Source organism: Cimex lectularius, unplaced genomic scaffold (assembly GCF_000648675.2).
Source record: "Cimex lectularius strain Harlan isolate CLEC.00 unplaced genomic scaffold, Clec_2.1 scaffold7, whole genome shotgun sequence".
Lineage (NCBI taxonomy): Eukaryota > Metazoa > Arthropoda > Insecta > Hemiptera > Cimicidae > Cimex > Cimex lectularius.
The window spans coordinates 2,949,325-2,969,150 of record NW_019392731.1 but is presented as its reverse complement, the minus strand read 5'-3'; the positions used below and the strand labels follow the sequence as shown (position 1 = coordinate 2,969,150).

The following is a 19,826-nucleotide window of genomic DNA, read 5'->3' as shown; positions in this document are numbered from 1 at the left end:
CTGTTGAACTTTAAGGTGGTCACGATACTAAACTAACATACTAGGAAAACCTTAGTGTTGACATTTAACCACTTTTAAAGGTAGTGAGTTCTGCTTTTCACCTCGAAGCCGATAAGCTTCTTGTCGCCCTTGATCCATGTTAATTCAAAATGGATTTTTCTTAAGCGTTTCTGAACGTTCTTCTTTTTTCTTCTGAACATCTTCAATGCCATTTCCATTTTCAAGACAAAAAGAGACGACATTCGCGGAATGAATAGATGCCAAATAAACTGCTTAAATAAAACCCTAACCTTGCGGAAATCTGTGCCTAACTACGGTATTACTCTCATTTTTAATATAATTATCCTATATAACTGTATTTCGAGTTTAATCGTGGTATTACATAAATATTCGGACTGTTGTACAGAAATTAATGCTTTTGATGTAATGAATAGACATGATTTATTTAAGAAGACCTACCTCCGCAGTGCTCAATTATGTTCATCCAATATCACCATCGTAGGTACCAGTAAGGTATTTTGCAATTGTTCATCTATCCTCGCTGTTTTGCTCTGTCTGGCGCATTTCGGCTTTTCGAGGTCTTCAGCGGTGATTTTTCATGTTATTTTGTCCGTCGAATTTTTTAAAGCTTTTTCCTTGTACAAATTATTTGTGTATTTGTTCATTTCTTGACAGCGTTATGAAAGTGTAGCTGCTGATTGTTTTTTTTTTTTTAATTTTTGCAATTTGCATGTGGGAGCGTCCTTGGTTTTTGCCAAAACGCATCTGACAGGGTAATAATTAGGGGGACCAAATATGACCAGAAACGGCCCATCTACATGATCATTGCCCCTTAATCCTAAAAACGATATGGGACATTATTTTTACATTATTACACTTTTTCAAATTCCAATCTTAGGTTTCATTTTCATATTTAAAATTGAAAAAAAAACCCTAAACTATTTATTTATTTTTTGTTTGAACTGTTTATGGACTGAAGGTTCATAAACTTGATAAATATGGCTTCAAATGGCCATCACCTTCGTTACCTTTGAAAGTTTCTGTTTTCAGTGTTAGAAGTATTAACCACTTTTTCACTCACGAACACTCTTGACGAGGAAAGCTTGGCAGTAAAAACTGTGCCTCGATATTGCAGGCGTATTTATGTTGTCTGATACCCTATGACAGATATTGCTTGATCTGGCCATAAACTTGGAGACCTTTGAATGACCTCGATCCAGTGGGATTATATTCTAAGACAGAGGCAGGAGGCAAAGTTTATGAGCCAACCGTCGCAGAAACTATCAGGCAGAACTCCTAAACCAAGGAAGTGTGAGGAATGGAATGATAATAGGAGTGTTAACTGGATAGTGAAGTCTCCTGAGTCAATATGTTCTAGCCTAGGAGTAATACAAAAAGACTAGCGTAGGGTGCCAAAATATAAACTGCGGAACATGTCCTGAAGGATACACCCGACACCTCTTAATAAAACCTATGGGATCTACTAAAAAGTTGAATAAAAAGCTCTAAATAATGATTGATAATAATTGATACGCAAAATAGTCCAATATTGGTCGCGGTCCGTTCTTAATTGCTTATAACCTATCCACAGGTGTCAGTAATTAATTGTTTCATTTGGCTAATGGTTAAAACCGGGGTGTTCTTTACGGTCCTGATCGTCCAGCATTTGTGTCAGTGTTTCAAATATTTTTCATTTGTTCCATTTTTTATGTCTGTTAGATTGGCCGGGATCTTTTGGTCATGTGGCATGGCCGCGCTTTCATTGATTCTTGATATTTTACTTTCGCAAACTATTCTAGTTTCTTTTCGAAAAGTTTTGTTGGCAAATCAAATATTATTATTATCTCGATTTATTACTTATATTACTATAGTCAGTTTAAAAACTGTGTCTTTTTAATAATGGTAAGTGCTGATCAAGCAAAGATCTTCAAGTTTCAAGCAAGGGAAAGAGCCAACTGGATCTAATTTTTTCCAAAGAGGGTTAATTATGAGTAATAAACTTAGTTCTGTATACAAACGGTGTCATGGGCGAGCAAGTTTGAAAGGCAACCCGTGTCAGAGTGCCATCGTATTTCAGGAGGAGGTTCGGTAAAAACGGCTCGCACATCATCCTCGTCTAGACAAATCTTCTCCCCGCTCGCCTTGGAAATCGAGAGAAAAGGAAAACAAACAAATGTCTTTCTGTCACGTAAATCCGCCCGATGCTCACCCTCCACGGTTCATTAGGAGGGTGGCGCTTAGGGATGAGAAGTGTTGAAAACTCCTTTAGCCCGTAATTTGTTCGTTTTAGAAAATGACCTTATAAAGGGGGAAGAAGGGAAGGTTTAAACTTTTTCGTTGAAGACAGGAGCATCAAAAAGCTTAAAATGTCGGCCTAAGTTTCTCCAGATCGTATGAGCAACTCAAATCCAGAAGTAAAGTTTAAACAGAAGTGCCTATTCTCTTTAATTTTCAACTTAACTAATAGTGAAAATAATAAATCTCTACACAATTTTAGGCCGAAAGAACTAACGGTCGGATTCTCTGTCCGTTTTGGAAACATTACACCACCTCGTAAGTTCAGCACATCAGATAAAACCACTTCATGTTTTTCTTTAGGAGTAAAAAATGCAAATATAATTCCAAAGAAAAAAAAACTGTTAGGCAACCGAGTCATAAAAAGAATGAATCTGTTATCAGCAGTTCTCCAACGCGAGTAGACGATGTCTAGCCTAGCTTTCAACATTTATTAGGTAACGTTATCTTTCATTGTGATACTGCTTTACTTTTTCATGTGGTGGTATTGGTTCGTATGTGACATGATGAGGACATGTTGAACTCATTTATTTTGATTTACCGTTAAACTACCTCATTTTTTATATTAGATTAAAACCCATGGATACTATGTTTATCATTGTTTGCAATACCACTATAGTCCCTTATGTACAAAGCGATACAATAGAACAACAAAATTACTTCCCTAGATGAAAATCTACAACTACGAACCGCTTTCTTACCCGGGATTACAAGTCCTTCGCACAGAAGTATCAAGTTGGTGCCATTTAAGCTGACTCTCGAAAGCATTCTACTAAGTTAGCCACTCATTTCTGTTAGTCAAACGGACTGATCATGATTCCTATGGCAATCTTTCAATAAGTTCTCTTTCTAACATTGGCGATAGAAAACTTGGGCAAAATAAAATTTCATCACTCTTTTCCTTTTATTGCTTCCTCAGACACCCCACAAGGTTCGCACAAGGTTCATTTCTAACATATTTATCAACGTATTACTGCCTTTATAGTTGTAATTTATTCTGTACGTAGTTTATTAAAATCTGTGCTCCTAAGTCCTTAGTCAATTTATATCAATTTGATTTATTGTGGGGGGGGAGTTCTTAAAAAGTCCCTTTTATATTCCTATATCTTTCCTTCAAAAGTGCATATTAAGTCGTTCTTTTTTTCTTTTTCTCAAAACCATTTGTCGTTTCTAATAATGAAAAAACGTAAAAATGTATGGAGACTGTATGGCACTTATACCCAGAGGTAGCTACTGAGATTATTAGGAACACTTTTACTTAATGAAGCAAAAAAAAAAAAATAATAATAATAATACCTAAACTACTCGGTTTTGTGCGATGTTTTTATGTTTCTAAATTTGTTTTTGTAAAAATCTTTAACGGACTCAGAAATAAAATAAAACAATCCATCATAACTTTTCGCCACTTTTTGTTAGTATTTTTTAGTTCTTCTAATATTTTAATTTGTAGCAGCAAAACCAGAATCGATTAATAAATGTTTTAAGCAAAAACGTATTTCTTAAAGGTTTTGAGTGAGACTCCCTTAAAAGAACTTTGTTTTATACATTGTATTATATTTTAAATTTATTTATGTTTTTGTAGCCTTATATATTTTTAAAAAACCATAACCTACCTTATTTAATTTGTAAACACATAGATTACTATAAATATGCTATACATTGCTGACTGAAAATAAATGGTCACAATTTTCCACGTAAAGTTATGTAAATTAATAAACGTTTTATAAATAAATAAGATAACTTAAATTATTGTCATATTGTAACGAATCCAATATTATAAACATTTTCAATTATAACATTAAGGAAGGTACATTTGGATAGGCCTTCAAAGATTAAATTGCTTGTTTTACAGAAGTTTTTGTCTTTTGCCGAGCATCCTTCAGCCTTATGCCAAAAATTGCAAACGTTCTAATTTCCGGAAAGCAAAATAAAAATGGGGTCTTTGTTTAAAACGATGTTCTTGGTTTTGACCATTACCATCGTGATGACCACTGATCTTTCATTGAACTTTCAGCTAAGTCACGACACTTTGTGACACAATTGGCCAACTTTTGAGAAATGACGAAGTACCGTCAACCTTGAGCGTTGGGACGGCGAACGCGAAGCTTCCTAGTCAGAAGGACGAAACATTCTCAAATAATGAAAGTGTTTGAAATCATAATGGCTGTTTAAGGGGATGAAACGGCTGATTGCCCCACAACATATGCGAGCATTGATTATGCCGCAAGAATTGCATAGTGGACTGTAGTAAATATAGTCAGGTTGATGGTAAATTTGACAAGTTGGAAGTAAATATTTAGTGGTTATACATTGTAACCATTCGATTTATTTTAATATTAATATTTGTGTATGTTTTTAATTTCTGCATAAAATGGGCGTCGAGTATTTAAAGGATAGTTGAGAAATAAGCAATTACAATTACATTTACATATTAAGTTCGGCACGTCATGGTTATAGTTTTCGACTAGCAATAATCGCATCCCAGAAGAACTTCATTGATTACGGTATTGCCACAGCACAAGTTCATGGCTTAGTTAAAAATATATCTGTCTTCAGCAAAAATGTTTAAACCTTCCTTTCTTCCCCTTTAACAGGTCATTTCGTAAAACGTACATATATATAACAACGTCCAAATAGTGTCCTTAGTGATTATCTAATATAAATCTCCTAAATAGCATTTGCTGCCAAATCTCAATTCTTGTCTTGCTATTGTTGAATCTCTTGATCATGTTACCTATGATAATTTTCTCGTAATTGGGCCGCTTTGTGCATCACAAACGGATTAGGTCCCAATAAGCAGCAGATTCCTCCTCGTATAATTGAGTAATTGGCTGAGTTGCTGAAAGGGTTGACAACAGAACATCGGTTAGTCAGGAACTTGAAAAGTATCTTGTAAAATTAGAGATTCAACGAATAGACTGCAATAGTAAACTTTTTTGTTTTGAAATCCATACATTGAAACTATGTAAGATTTTCCAGGCCTGTTTGAAAATGCAAAACGTATTTTTTTAAATATCCTTTTAATAAATTATTTATTGTTATTCTTTTTCATCTATCCTCGGAGAATGCTATTGTTGAAAGACGGGTAATTTGCAGACCCTGGGGAGCAGGTTTGATGTAAATCCGATAAGGGGGAGTGCGCAGGTCGGCCATCTTGCTTCTCTCCGCCATCTTCCTACGACTCCTGCACTAATCAAGTTTATGCTGTAATAAATGGGATCCCCTGGTGAATGTCACTCCCGTTTCAACGGAAAACTCCCGCTGAGTATACGGCCTACAAGTTTAAAGATGAGGATAATTTGCTATACCAAACCTGCAATGAGGAAATGTTTAACTTTTTTGCCTAAACACTTTAAAAAAATTCAGTATCAATTAACTTGTTATGTAAAACTACTCCGATTCTAGTATAGCAGTGATGTGGAACGAGCCTTGCTCTAAACATATTTGTAAATCATCCAATAACAAATATGAACAAATATTCACAATTTTGGAACTTATGGATTGAAGAAAAATACTTTAACATAGTACATACATACCAAGTGCAAAATTAGACACAAATACCATTACCATATAACATGGTTATGTTGAAGTGAGAATATCAATTCAATAGCTGTAAAGGGCAATTCTAATAACAAATTGTTTCTGGCAACTATCCGGATTTCAATTTCAATGCATGTCAACAGACTGAAAAGGGATCTTCAGGTAAATTTATTTATTAGATTGTCGACAGTGACAACTGCCTTGTTGAATATTCTTGTATCAGCATTTTAAATCGGCTGGTACTTGAATCCTTCCTCTAAAAAGAGAAGACATAAATCTCAATGATGGATATAATGAGTGCGAAGTTAAGTTAGTACAAATCAGTTGGGATGAAGATAGATAGTTAAGTGTATACTTCCTTCCCAGATTTCTTTTTATCCTCTAATTAAATAGTTTGTCGTGAAGTTATTTATTTACCTTTTATATAATTTCTTTATTCAAAATGTGGTAAATAAATTTAAAATTGTAATAATATTATACAAGTAGGGAGAATAGGATGGTCCTGGCGCAGATGATAATAAACAATGAATTAATGAATAAGTAAAAAATTAAACTGGGATACTTACGTGTAAAAGTGATGTATATTATCTATTCCTATTAATTAGCGCAAAAACATATTTAAAAATACTTATTTTCTTGTCTCTGTGACCAATTACACTTCTGGAGTAGAACTGAGAAATAAGATGAAATTAATCATTTGCAATGTCTACCAAGCTTAGATATGTACGATGTGACGTCACCCGGACAAGTAGACCTTCACATGGGCTACTTTCTTCCTGTATATGCTTTATTTTATTTTTATTTTTTATTATTATTATTTTTTTAACAGGTGCATCCGACAGCTTGGTCATTTCAGCACCGAAGCACTAACAAAATACCGCTACACACTCGGTACACAATCACACCAGTAAATACTTTCACACCAACATACATTGATCGCACTCATACTGTTTGGTAGATGGAGTACATCTCCATCTACCTGTTCCCTATAATAAACTAATCTAATTTGGGGTCGATGGGGTACTTTTGGGGTAAAACTCACATACATAGAACCTGAGAGGCGATGGTGAAGCTACTTCGCCATCAGCCCCTCCCCATTCACACTAATAAATACATTCACTCATACAAGGCACAGAAACACAATACACATAACAACTTGTATATACAATAAAAATTTTCCAATTCTCTTGTATATGTTATTGTATGCCCAATGTGATATCAGCTGAGCCTTTTCTCACATACACCAATAGCTCTTTCCAGTGGACGTCACCTGTGCTATAAGCTCTTTGCAAAAGTTTAGACAATTCGTCATGTGTGCCAGAAGCTCCTTGCACAGTGACATCACAATCCCATCAGACTGCGTCGCGTTTTCTAGTAGCTCCTTGCAGTGACGTCACAAGGCGAAAAATCAGTGCCGTCATAACCTTAATCAAACTTAATGGGGTATTGTCCATCAGAACCAGTCCAGTGTGTCATGTATCACCTGTGCCAGGACCACTAAGCATATATGGATTAATTTAATCATAAAAATAAATTTAAACCTATTGAATACGTTTATATGCCATATTATAACTATCTAAAAACTTTTTTAAAAATTTAGCTAGCAAAGTGTATATTCACACTTAATAACGTTACAACTAGCATACCAAAATAACTTGTGAAAGGTTACAGGTTATGAGATTTCCCTATGATTAATGATTCAATAACTAAAATAAAATTTATGCATAATGGCTTAGCCCAAATCAATGAATAGCTTAATAATTTATTTGTAAACAATTGTTTTATAAAGTAATTTATATCATAGCAAACCAAATTTCTCTGATTGACATACTCTCATCTGACATATGAGAAATGTAGTAAAGAGGTTGGATAATAGATCTATTAATCCCTTTAATCCCCAACAATCGCTTCATTTTTAATTCGATGTTCTCAGATTATCATCAATCATCATCTAAAGAACTGGACTTAGTTAATTATAAATTTTAAAAATTGTGTGTATACATTGAAAAATATTAACGTTAACTATTGAAGCATAATTAAATAAAACTTCCATTTAGTTATGTAATAAATCTTTTTGATAACGCACAATTGATGTAAGCCATCAGTGAAAAATCCCGAGAAAGAATGAATGAATTGTTAGAGAGAGTGATGGAGGGAGATAGATATATAAATGGAGAGGGAGGGAGTGAAAGAAAGAGAGAGAGAGAGAGAGAGAGAGAGAGAGAGAGAGAGAGAGAGAGAGAGAGAGTAGATGAGGGTAATAGATAGATAGATAAATGTAGAGAGAGGATGAGAGAGGGATGAAAGAAGGTGACATCTCAAAAATCTTTAATATTTAAAGAGGAAACTTTTTACAAAAATTTCCTCCAGAATGGGAATAAAAATTAAGCAGAGAGGCAGATTAACAATGGCTCTAACTGAACACGGAGAACATAAAGTCTATCACAAAAGGTCATAATAATTAACAACCCTCTCTGCAACTGTGATGAACAGCAAATATGGAGACCCCTTATTTATAGATGTCATATGTTCGAGAGCAAGCATGCAACTCTGATCAAAAAATGGATCACAATGGAGAAAGATGGCCAACAAGTGAGCAAATAATGATTCACTGGTTCAAGGAAGATTTTCTGAAATTTGTGGAATCCATTTGTTCGAATGAAGATTAACGCTATCCTTTAAATAATGACTGATAGGAGTACTTGTGTTTTGTTGGAATTCGACTGTGAGATTTAACTATATTTAAGACGAATTTTTGGATTGCCTGCTATTTATATGATTACATGGTTTGTTAATTTAATTGCAAGGTTAAAATCTATGTTGTATATAACTTATTTATTTGAAAAATGAGAACAAAATGCATGTGAATTTGGCCAAAATTTTCATTGTAAAATAAACAAAAGACTGTCACTCTTAAAAATACAATATAATCTATTTATATTTAGTAGTCCAATTGACCATATTAATTATATCAATAAATTATTCTTTTTATGTAAGGTTGATGAAGATGATGTAAGTTTTGACGAAAAAGCTAGTTTCACGAGCCTTCGTGAGTTCGAATCCCGCTCGTGTCACTAGCTTTTTCAACTCAACCAAGACCTTACATAAAAAGAATACAATACAATATAAATTAATTAACAACTGTGAAATATCAGATATTGACTGAAGTAAATAGTAGACTGTAGTTGCCGAGCAACAAATAAAGGTTTACTGGCGGGAGGAAAAAAGGGAGGATATGTGTGTGTGAAAACTTATTTATTTTCCCGGTTATACATTTTTTTAGGATATTCAATAAAAAATCACTTCTTTAGTTTATTAATTATGATTATTTAATTTAAAAAATATTTGACGTTAAAGGGGTAGTGTAAGAGCTTTCCAGATTTGTCTAGTCCACTTATAAAAAAAGCAGATGAACGTGGCACGTAAATCATAAATTACCCTTGACCCTTTCTCTATTTATTTTGGTTAGAAAATGCCCTGGCCTCCTCCTGCTCGTCGGCCCTTAAACATATCAAATCATTGAGTGGCTCTCATGCCCAGACTGTCACTTTTCCCAGGGCTCAAGTGCCAGCTTAGCGCTTCCTCTAGATTACACACAGGCCAAGAGCCGAAAAAGTCCGTCATGTTACACGCAAATATGAAAAAGAAAAGTTGCTACGAACAATTAAAATATTTTATCTGAGGAAATTTCGAAACTTTGAATCGTAAATGTTAGACCTCCTACGTCTAAGGTCGTAAGGTGAGTTTCGAGTTATCATCGTTCAACACCAATATTATCGAGGTAGGTTTTACTTTTTTAATCTTTATTGACATCAGATACTGTCACTCACAGCAGTTTGACAGTTTCCAATAATGAAGATAATCGGTAGCGGGCGCAAGGTAGTTCAATAAAAGTAATTTAATCAATTGTTATCAGTCGGACAACGGACGTTCAGGTGGCTAGAAATCCCTTTTCATTAAATCGAATATTGACAAAACCATCTGTTCGGTAATGCGAAAACCGAGTCGCCTTTATCGGCGTTGTCTGATTAGTATTTATCATGCCACTTCGTACGTGTTTCATCAGTATGATAATTTACTCTGTGAATAACGGTTTTCCCTGCCTACAAATCATTCTCAACCATTCTGCCTGCTTTTCGGATTCTTGTTCAGTGTTTGTCTTTTTTTTATTATTCTTATTTGCAGCACATTCTAAAAACAAAAATAAAGCATAAACGCATCACTGATGAAATACCGAAACGCGTCAAACCAAAGCAGCAGAGATAAACATACCAAAAAAAAAAAAAAAAATCAGGAACGACAAAAATCAGGTTCATCGCGACCGTGGATCTCACAAAGACATTTATCATCTGTTCTTTAGGTTATTGATTGTTAATAATATCATGGACTATCTCAGCTTGCGTGACCTTTACCACCCAAACTTCCAGGGGGTCTCCAGAACTTTGATATTTTAGAACGGTTTAGAAATGTATTTAGAACGATTAACATTGATGGATCTTTTTGTAGCTTGACCTAATCTACCTCATAGTCAAGTCAGTGATGGTATAAAATAATTTTGATGAAATCTGGTAAACTGCTCAGAATTTGCTACGCCAGACTGCTAGAACTCTCCAATAAAACCTATGACACTACAACTGACAATTTTAACTGAAAGTCTTCTCATCGAAGAATACTGTGAAAATATGTTCTCTGACTCAGTGGCGAACGTTAAACAGGGCAGAATCGCCATTTTGGCTAATTTGGGGGGCATGTTTAATAAAGGCTACATGTATCGGGCATCAGCTTCTCCTTTTGCACTCTCAGTCAGATTTGTAGGAGATCAATGCTCCACCTACCTCACATTTGTTCTCCCATTCTATGCCTAAAAAATAATACGGTTAGTTAATAGTAAGTTGGCTTCAACCTGTCAAGGATTCGGCTTCAGAAAATGTCATGTGTCATTTTTAGCATATGTACGATTTACAATATAGAATAACACCCTACATCATATAGGAAAATGTCTCATTTCCATGGGTTAACGATACAGATATCTTGGTGAGGAGAATTCATTGAGTCATGTTTATCATTAAATCTAATATAATTAAGAAAGTTACACAAGGAGAACTCAAAATCAGACGATATACCAAATATTAAAAATTAAATGACCCTCTGTATTAATAATGCGCGAAAACTATAATTAAAAAGTCAGTGACGTTTTTATTTATAGTAATCATGTTTCAAAACTGCATAACTATAATTACATTTTTATTATTATTCTTGCATTAATTTAGGTGATTTCCCAAAAAATTAGGTTATCTAGACAGAAATAGATAACGTGAGAGAGTGGGATAGAGAGAGAAAATGTATAAATAAATAGATGGATAGAAATGACTGTGTAAAAGAGAGAGAGAGAGAGAGAGAGAGAGAGAGAGAGAGAGTGATTGAGAGGGCTAGACAACCCCAATTTTATTATTATTGGGTAAGATAAAAAGTAACCTAATCTTCGAAAATGTCAGACAAATAGGTTAATATTACATATATCAGAGTAATGAGTGGAAAAAATTGCGAAAGGAATGGAATGAAGCAAATAGAAGGAGCGAGTGAGAGAGCCGGAGAAAGAAAGAAAGAAAAAGAGAGAGAGAGAGAGAGAGAGAGAGAGAAAGAGAGATGGGCACACAGAAATAAACAATTCCAATTTAAATATTTTTGGGTCTAATATAAGGCAACTTAATCTTCAAAACTGACAGACAGAAAGGTTAGAATATTAGTTATATAAGGGCGTTTGAAGGACAGATGTAATTAATTGAACGTCCATAAAATGAAAATCATGAAAGCATTAGCATTAACATAGTGTTACCATTCTGATAAGATTCAACATATTTATTTATTAACCAGTGCTTGATGAATTTTATTAAAAGAAGTACAAATTCAAATTTTTGGAATAATTTTAAGAATATATATATTACAGACGGATTTTTAATTAATTCACTTACAGTTAAATTCATTAGAAAAACTGGGAACTTTAACTTTAGAATTAGCAAATGTTCAATGTGCTCTCAACAAGGAAGGTCAAACAATTAATTTACTTCGTCGTAAATATGGTAGCATTTTGTGATTCAGAGAGTATTTTGCGCAGTGATAGATCGCACGAGGCAATTTACTTATTTTTTAGGTGGTTGGATTTTCTCGAACATCTGTAAGGGTCTGTAAAATGTTACAATTGCACCCGGCGTTGTAATAATCGGCTAACCCCTTAATAACAATGCATTATAGGTTCGTGTCGTAGCCAGTTTTACCCGTTCGTTATATATTTCGGCTTCTGAGGGTACCTACGGACCGAGGGTCTGTAAATTATTATCATGATTTATCCCCTCATGCATAATGAGTCGGTGCACTACTTGGATATGCGTGTGCCCGCAGGTAGCACGTGGTTTGTACCCAATTTTCCGTCTCGACGGCGGTTCCCCATCTGCTGACAAGACACCTGCGAGAGGTACATCTGCTGGGCCCGAGGCGGTACACCCCCGCGGTACGAAGGATATCATCTTATCAGACTTGTTGCTGGGTCTCGATAGAAACTGTTGAGAAACAAATAAACCTACCTAACCTGCTAACCGAATGCTGAACCGTGAAGAGTGCTTTTAGGTCTGAACTAAATACATAGACAGCCCTATTTGCATTTCCAGTTATTATTACGCAAGGTGAAATTTTATGATTTGAAATTTTTCTATTTCTAGAAATACAACAGTGGAGAATTAACCAACAGGTGTTTATAACGAGTTATAAAAATAAACCAAGGGAAAATCATGACTTCTATCCATATAATCGAACAAGATTTCGAGGTTTTATAATAAATTCCAAGCAAAACAGTCTCTCATTATTTAACAAATTATATTCAATGGACCACAATCGACATCTCAATTTTAAATTCTATAATACCAAAATGGTTAAAACTGGAAAGCAAATGATAAAGTTGGCAGGAAAGAATAGATATTTCTCTCTCTCACTCTCTCTCTCTCTCTCTCTCTCTCTCTCTCTCTCTCTCTCCATCTATCTGTATCATCCTATCATCTCTCATTCTTTCACTCACAGCTGTTGTCTAGTTGTCTATGTGTTATGTCCTGTGAACAGAGGAATTGCTCCAGAATGTTATCTACATCTTAAATTGGATTTATGTCTCTCTCTCTCTCTCTCTCTCTCTCTCTCTTCTCTCTCTCTCTCTCTCTCTCACACACACACACGTACACTCTCTCCCACTCTCGTCGGTGACAAGTAAATAATGTAATAATGTATATATATATATATAATATTATTATATATAACATTATATATATGTATATTTTTTTTTCAGTTGGCGGAAAAGCGGTCCAAAGGATCAGGTTTCTTTTCAGCTTATTGCTCAATATCTCTCCCCTCTCTCAAATTCATTTTTAGGCGAACTGTTTCAGATAATATTCAGAATCATGCACCAAAAGGAGTACTTTCTCCCTGCCACGAAACAGAAAACTAATACCGAGATCGTCCCACGATTTAAACATTCTCACGATAATCTGCATTTCCTCTACGTGATCCAGTCGGCGGCCGTTTCAGATGTACCGTTGGTTTCGTTTTTCAAATTTCTAGAAAGTGACAGTGTGAAAATGTTCACCACAGCTACCGTATCGGATCGACTATATACTGGCCAGGCCAAACACGCCCTGACGTTTTTACTGTTCGGCCAATGTAGGTCAGGAGGACTTACACTTTTATGTTCACTTTCCTTTCAATTAGGCTCAAGGGCAAGTTCCAGTGAACACTGCTTGGGAGGCGTTTCGATTGAAAAAGACCCTGTCCGATTTAAGGTGCCTTCTTTGTGTACAAAACAACCTACACGCCTGTTAGAAGGGTAGTAAATTTCAATTCCATGCTTTTTTTACACTGTCTAAACGAGGTTTGCTAAACTAAAGCTGATTGTCTTGCTCCGTAAAAGCAAAGTTAAACCCAAACTGTCTATGGAACTCCACTTTACAAACAATGCAATTAAAATATATATTAATATGAGCTAAAAATCAAAATATTTGTAATTATAATTTTAATCATTTTTCGTTTTTGATTTTGACTATTCTCGCTTTATTAAATGTTTTGTACGTCTCTTTCCTGTATATTTGTCCTTTGGTCTATATTTATTGTGTACATGTTGTACCACTTTGTGCTTTGTTTTTTGTTCGAGTATGTAATTTTGTCTTAAGCATCCTTTAAGCCTTTAAATACGAATTTTATAACAATATTTTTTTGTTATTTCCATGGTATCGTAAAGAATTGATCAATCGTACCAAGTGCAGCAACATGTGGCATTTTCAAGAAATGATTTGTTAGTGGAAATATTATTTTAATTTAACATTATTCTTTTTCCATTATGTTTAGTGGTCTAATTGACCAAATTACCTCTTTCAATTAATTATTTTTTATATAAGGTCTTTGATATGAAAAAGTTAGTGTCACGATCGGGATTCGAACCCGAGATCTTCGGCTCAATACGCCGCTGCTCTAACCACTTGAGCTATCGTGCCATTATTCTTGTTCTTGAAATTATAACTAATTTAGCTTACTCGGTATTACTTATTATTATTTAATTATTAACATGTGAATATCGATAAAAACTAAAACCACCAGCCAGCCAGGTCAAATGACTATAACACAATAAAAATTACTGTTTTCAGTATTAGAAGTATCGTTGTTTTTCACTCACAAACACTCTGGATCAAGGTATGGTCTTGAAGAAAAAAGCAAATTCAATTGTTACTGCCAAGATTTCGACCTATTTTCTGATCATCATCAGGGCAAAACAATCTTGAATATGTCGACAGGTTGACATATTCAAGTTTGTTACAGGCAAAACTTTTCTTGAAGACGGACCTAACGTTGCCAAGGACTGTATCGAGTAAGGTTTTGTTTGAGGTCTTCTGACGGCCGAGAGAGTGTTTGGAGAAGTACAAGAGAGCGGTATATCCCCGCAACATTTTCACTCCGGAGAAGCGGTACTCGATGTTCATCGAGGGTTCCCACAGCTGGCGATACATTGACAAGAAGTGTTATCAGAAGAAGTTGTTCCTTATATCACACTAATTGTCGAAGGTTTTATTTTGTGATTTTATGTATACAAGGCCCCTCACCACTAGGATCGTTGGTGACTACTTGGAAATGGCTTCAATTCAATGTGTTGAACCCTACCGAACACCTTTGGGACGAGTTATCAAAGAGGGTAAAAGACGCCAATTGATCCCAGAGAATTTGCAGGAATTAAGAAAGGCCTTGTTGGAGGAGTAGGAAAATATTCCACAGCACTACATTCAAAACTCCTAAAAATGATGCCACGTCGAATGCAAGCGGTGATGCTAGAGGAGGAAATATGCCGTACCGAATTGATTATTTTCTTCATTGTTTCCACAGGAATTTTTTTGTTTAGCTATATTTTATATTTTTCTTTAAAAATATTCAGTAAACAACAAAATATAAAAATTATAACGATTGCAAGTATTTACTTTTAAAAACACCTGGGTGGATTTTTTTTGCCTCTCGCTGTATTTAACAGTATGGCCCGGGGTTTTAGAATAAATATCTCCAATTACCACCCGACTTTTTAAAAATACTTTAAAAGTGAAAAAAATCCTTTACCAATTCCCCCTTCCCTCGGTGCCAGCACGCTTCCCCTTTTTTGCCCTTCGAAAAAGAGAAATGCAAATCACGGCCTTCTACCCAAGTTGGTATGGTCTGCTACCGAAGACTTTTTTTTATTCACTTTAACATTTTACGTCCAAATTTACTGCAGCTGTAAATCACGGTCTTCACTGACCTGGTTTTACTTTCCGTTCTGTCCTTGACATAGTGTTGTCCCCTCGTGGGAAAGGGAAAGCTCTCCCTTCATCAATAGTTCCAAAACTGATTCAGCACTGTTTTGACATGGTGAAAAAAAGTAAGAAATTTTCAAGATTCGACCTGTTAGCAACTAAGGGAAAATGTTCTTGTTTACATGGAAAGGAGCGTGATAGATTCCCCATGTTGCTGTTTATCTGTTTGACCAGAGCTTATACGCCGGGGGAAGTCAGCTAGCACCCTACATTGTCAACAAAACCAATCACTTTCGTTCTGATTCCTAACTACCTTGCCAGGAAATCTTTATTGGAAATGAAATTACTGAGGAAATTAATGGGACTGAGGGGGAATATAAACATTTTGAGTGTGAACACAATGGTACACAAATTGTCAATTAAAGTTAAGTAGTGAGTTCTTTAAGAATCAAACATTAATTATTGTTTTACGTAAATCCAGCATTTATTTTCGAACAACCATATATCACAAAAATTTACTTCTATCTGTTTTATTAATTTCTTTATGCACAGGCTTTTAAAATAATCGATTGTTGCCTTTTCTTCTAATACTGGAATTTTTTTGCATTAAAAACACTCAATATAGTGGCTAAAATAATCATTTTTATTATTCTTTCCCTAGTAGAAAGATATAGGATAGATTGATCTTCAGACGAATATATTATATAAACCATATAAATACTTTCACAATAATAATATCAAAACTACGGGCTATTTACCTTTGATTTTTTTAAGTTGCTACGAAAATAGATAAATATGTACATAAACAAGAAAAAAATAAATGGATAGATAAATAGTTATAGATAGATCTATAAAATATATAGATCGGTAAATAATTTGATAAATGTAATGCTAATAAGCAGACTGAAACACAGTCTATTTGATAAGTAAGAGAGTAGAAAAATACACAGAGAGTTTAGTATATAAGTTCAGTATAAGATATACATAAGAGATAGTAGAAAATTTTTGTTAAAAAATTAGGGGTAAGGCCCTTAAAAAGAAAGAAAAAAAAACTGTTATTTAATTAGATTAAAGTCGGAGATGCTCTTGCGAGTCAAGAGCACGACCGGTAGATGGCCCTCAGAGAACCTGAGCAGGAGACGAGGGATCGTCCTCACACGACTGAGGATTGGCCATACACGGTTGTCACATGAGCACCTGCTTATGGGCCAAAGCCCGCGCAGGTGCCCCTTATGCAGAGAAAGGTTGCTCGATGTGTACCACATAATAGAGGCGTGTCATGCCTTGGCTCCATACAGAGAGCGTGTAGGCATGCCGCCGGTCTTAAGAAGAGTTCTCGAACACGGTAGCGAGTTTCAGCCCCCTGTTCCGCTTTTTAGGGGAAATTGGTTTTTTTTATTGTTTATAATATGTCTTATGTGTTGTCTAAGTGCATGTATTTATTACCGTGAATGGCGAGGGGTGAGGGTGAAATATAACGTCATCATCGCCCCTCAAACGTAAGAGTGTGTGTTCGGGGTCGATGGCGAAATATTTATAATAGTACTCCACCGACCCCAATCTAGATTAGTTTGGTGGTTATATATCAAGTACTCCACCGACCAAACGGAATGAGTGTACAGCATGGATGTATTCATGGTATTCATGTGTATGAATGTATTTATTTAATTTAATTTTTTGAAATGACCTAGATGACGGAAGCCCCAGGCAAAAAAAAAAAGATTAAATAATATTACTAAATCATAAAAATTAGTATCGTAAGTACTCGTTCATAATAATGTAACCTTATTAATGATTAATAGTATGACCTTATTCTTAATTTTTTACTACGAAATATTATTGTATTCGAAATTTTAATTATATCGAGATACATATTTTTAATATATAATTTGATAGATAACTATATCAGATAAACAGGTACATAACGAATAAAACAGATATAGACTAGTACGTAGGTAAATAATTCAGTTTATAGAAGGATAGATAATTGATTTGTATAAAATAATTATTAATGATTTATACAAAGAACACATGAAAACCAAATAGAAATTCGGGGAAAAGTAGTTGGAAATTCCTAATTGATTTGAATTGAATTTATTTATTAAAGTAAATTTACAAAACTTATACAATAGGAGAAGTTTGACATTAGTTATACTTTTTAAATTTAAATTTGTTACTCTGTAATAATAAAGTATATAATTTTACTCAACTATGGATGATAGCTCACCTTCCCTGGTAACAATGATAGAGTGGGCTCTTAGGTTAACCCCACCTGTGTGACCACGTCCCGATAGTCTTGAGGAGTTCAAGCAAAGCTTTTCTCCGCATCATTGACGTTTCCGACTCTCATAGGAGATGTCAATAGGGATCTCCGACTAAATGAGAAAACCATATTCATGGGGCTATCGCGGGCTTTTCAGCGCTTCGGAAGACACCATGTGGTGGATCACTTGATTTGAACCTGGGGGAGGCGCATACTTTCCCAAGCTAAAAGGGAGATCCTGGCGAAGTGCGGGGAAAATATCAATGTCGTACTTCGATTGAGGAAGCCTGGCGAAGAATTAGGGTCCTGTCTGGCCGAAATAAAACTCCTTCGGTGCTTACATTGTATACGGAGCAATGGAAAGTGAATGAGTGTCGGATGTTGTTGAGAAATGTGCGGTTCCAACAGCTTCCGTACAAGTAAAACAAAGTCAGGGCAAAATCCTGGAGCCCATGATAAATGGTCATTTGACCGGGTTTATTAAGACGAAAGGGGTTTACGACCAGTATCAGGCAGAATTCCATGGGCATCGTTCTGAAATCGATCATTCTTGCCTCCCCGAATGTGATATCAGAATGCGTTTCTGAATGCAGCTTTCTGACAGCACGCTCGAGCTGTTCTTTGACCTCCAGAAGGCGTATGATACGACGTGGAGTGTTGCGATACTTCGGAAATGTCGGGACATCGGATTTAGAGCCAAATTACTTTGCTTCCACGAGGCTTGCCAACATGTGACATGCCACAAACGTTTGTGTGAGATTGGGGACCTTGCTCTTCGGAGATTTCTTTCAGGACAGTTGAATCCCCAAAGGTGAGATCATAGTTGGTGTCCCACTACGAAACTTACGATGTCTGTATGACGACCTACCCTTTTACCTTTCGGGGAATGAACAACGGTAAGAGGTGTGATGCAGTCAGCGATCAACTTTGCTGCTGGAAGAGTCGAGGAAATCACATTTCACTTCTGTGCGCCTAATACCGTGTTCGTGTACTACTGAGAAAAACCTACAGCCCTCCGCATCTCTGCATGAGGGGCCTCACGTTTGATCAGAAATAAATATGGCAGCCACACATTGACGCCGTCAATGTGAAGGTAAGAAAACTGATAACACTATTATGTATTACGCAGGGCGGGCGACCAGGACCCGAGGGGTTAAAAGCCTGGGTAGGCCCGTACCCCATAACACTATTAAAGTTCGTGTCGCTTCAGGTGAGAAGCGGACCGGGAGACCCTTCTAAAAATCTTTTTCCAATTAATTGATTAATCTTTATGTAAGGCATTGGTTGAAATAAAACAGCCAGTCACGAGCGGGATTCGAACCCACGACCTTCGGCTAAATACGCCGTTGCTCTACCACTTCGATCCACTCGGACACTAACCTCCCATCTCAACCCCACCTTTCGAATTTTCCATCATTTTTGCCATTTTTCAAATCGCGTAATTTCTTCGATTCTCGGCGATAAATGAAATGTCCACGGAGAGCTTTAGTAAAGATGTACTTCATTTTACTTATTAAATCCATTATATTTCATGGTCTGATTGACCAAATAATTTCTTTCAATTAATTAATCTTTATGTAAGGTATTGAATCGAAGTTACGATAGCTCAAGTGGTAGAGCAGCAGCGTATTTAGTCGAAGTTCGTATGTTCGAATCCCCCTCGTGACACTGGCTTTTTTATTTCAACCAATACCTTACATACATTAATCGAATGAAGTTATTTGGTCAATCGGACCACAAAACCTAATGGATCCTTCTAACAATGTTTGACTCGTTGTTGTGCTCAACCTTGTTTCGATAGGCTCTATTATCAAGACCTTCGGAGGTTTTTAATGTATTTTTTGTGTATTTTGAGTGTATTAAAATAAATTGGCTATTGTAGAAGAAACGTGCGACGTTTATTACATAACTATAATATAGAT

General features: G+C 35.5%; 1 pseudogene; it reads right to left on the bottom strand.

Moving 5' to 3' along the window:
• Positions 1-4,704: 4,704 nt before the first annotated feature.
• LOC112126898 lies at positions 4,705-4,820 on the bottom strand (annotated as a pseudogene).
• Positions 4,821-19,826: the final 15,006 nt, after the last annotated feature.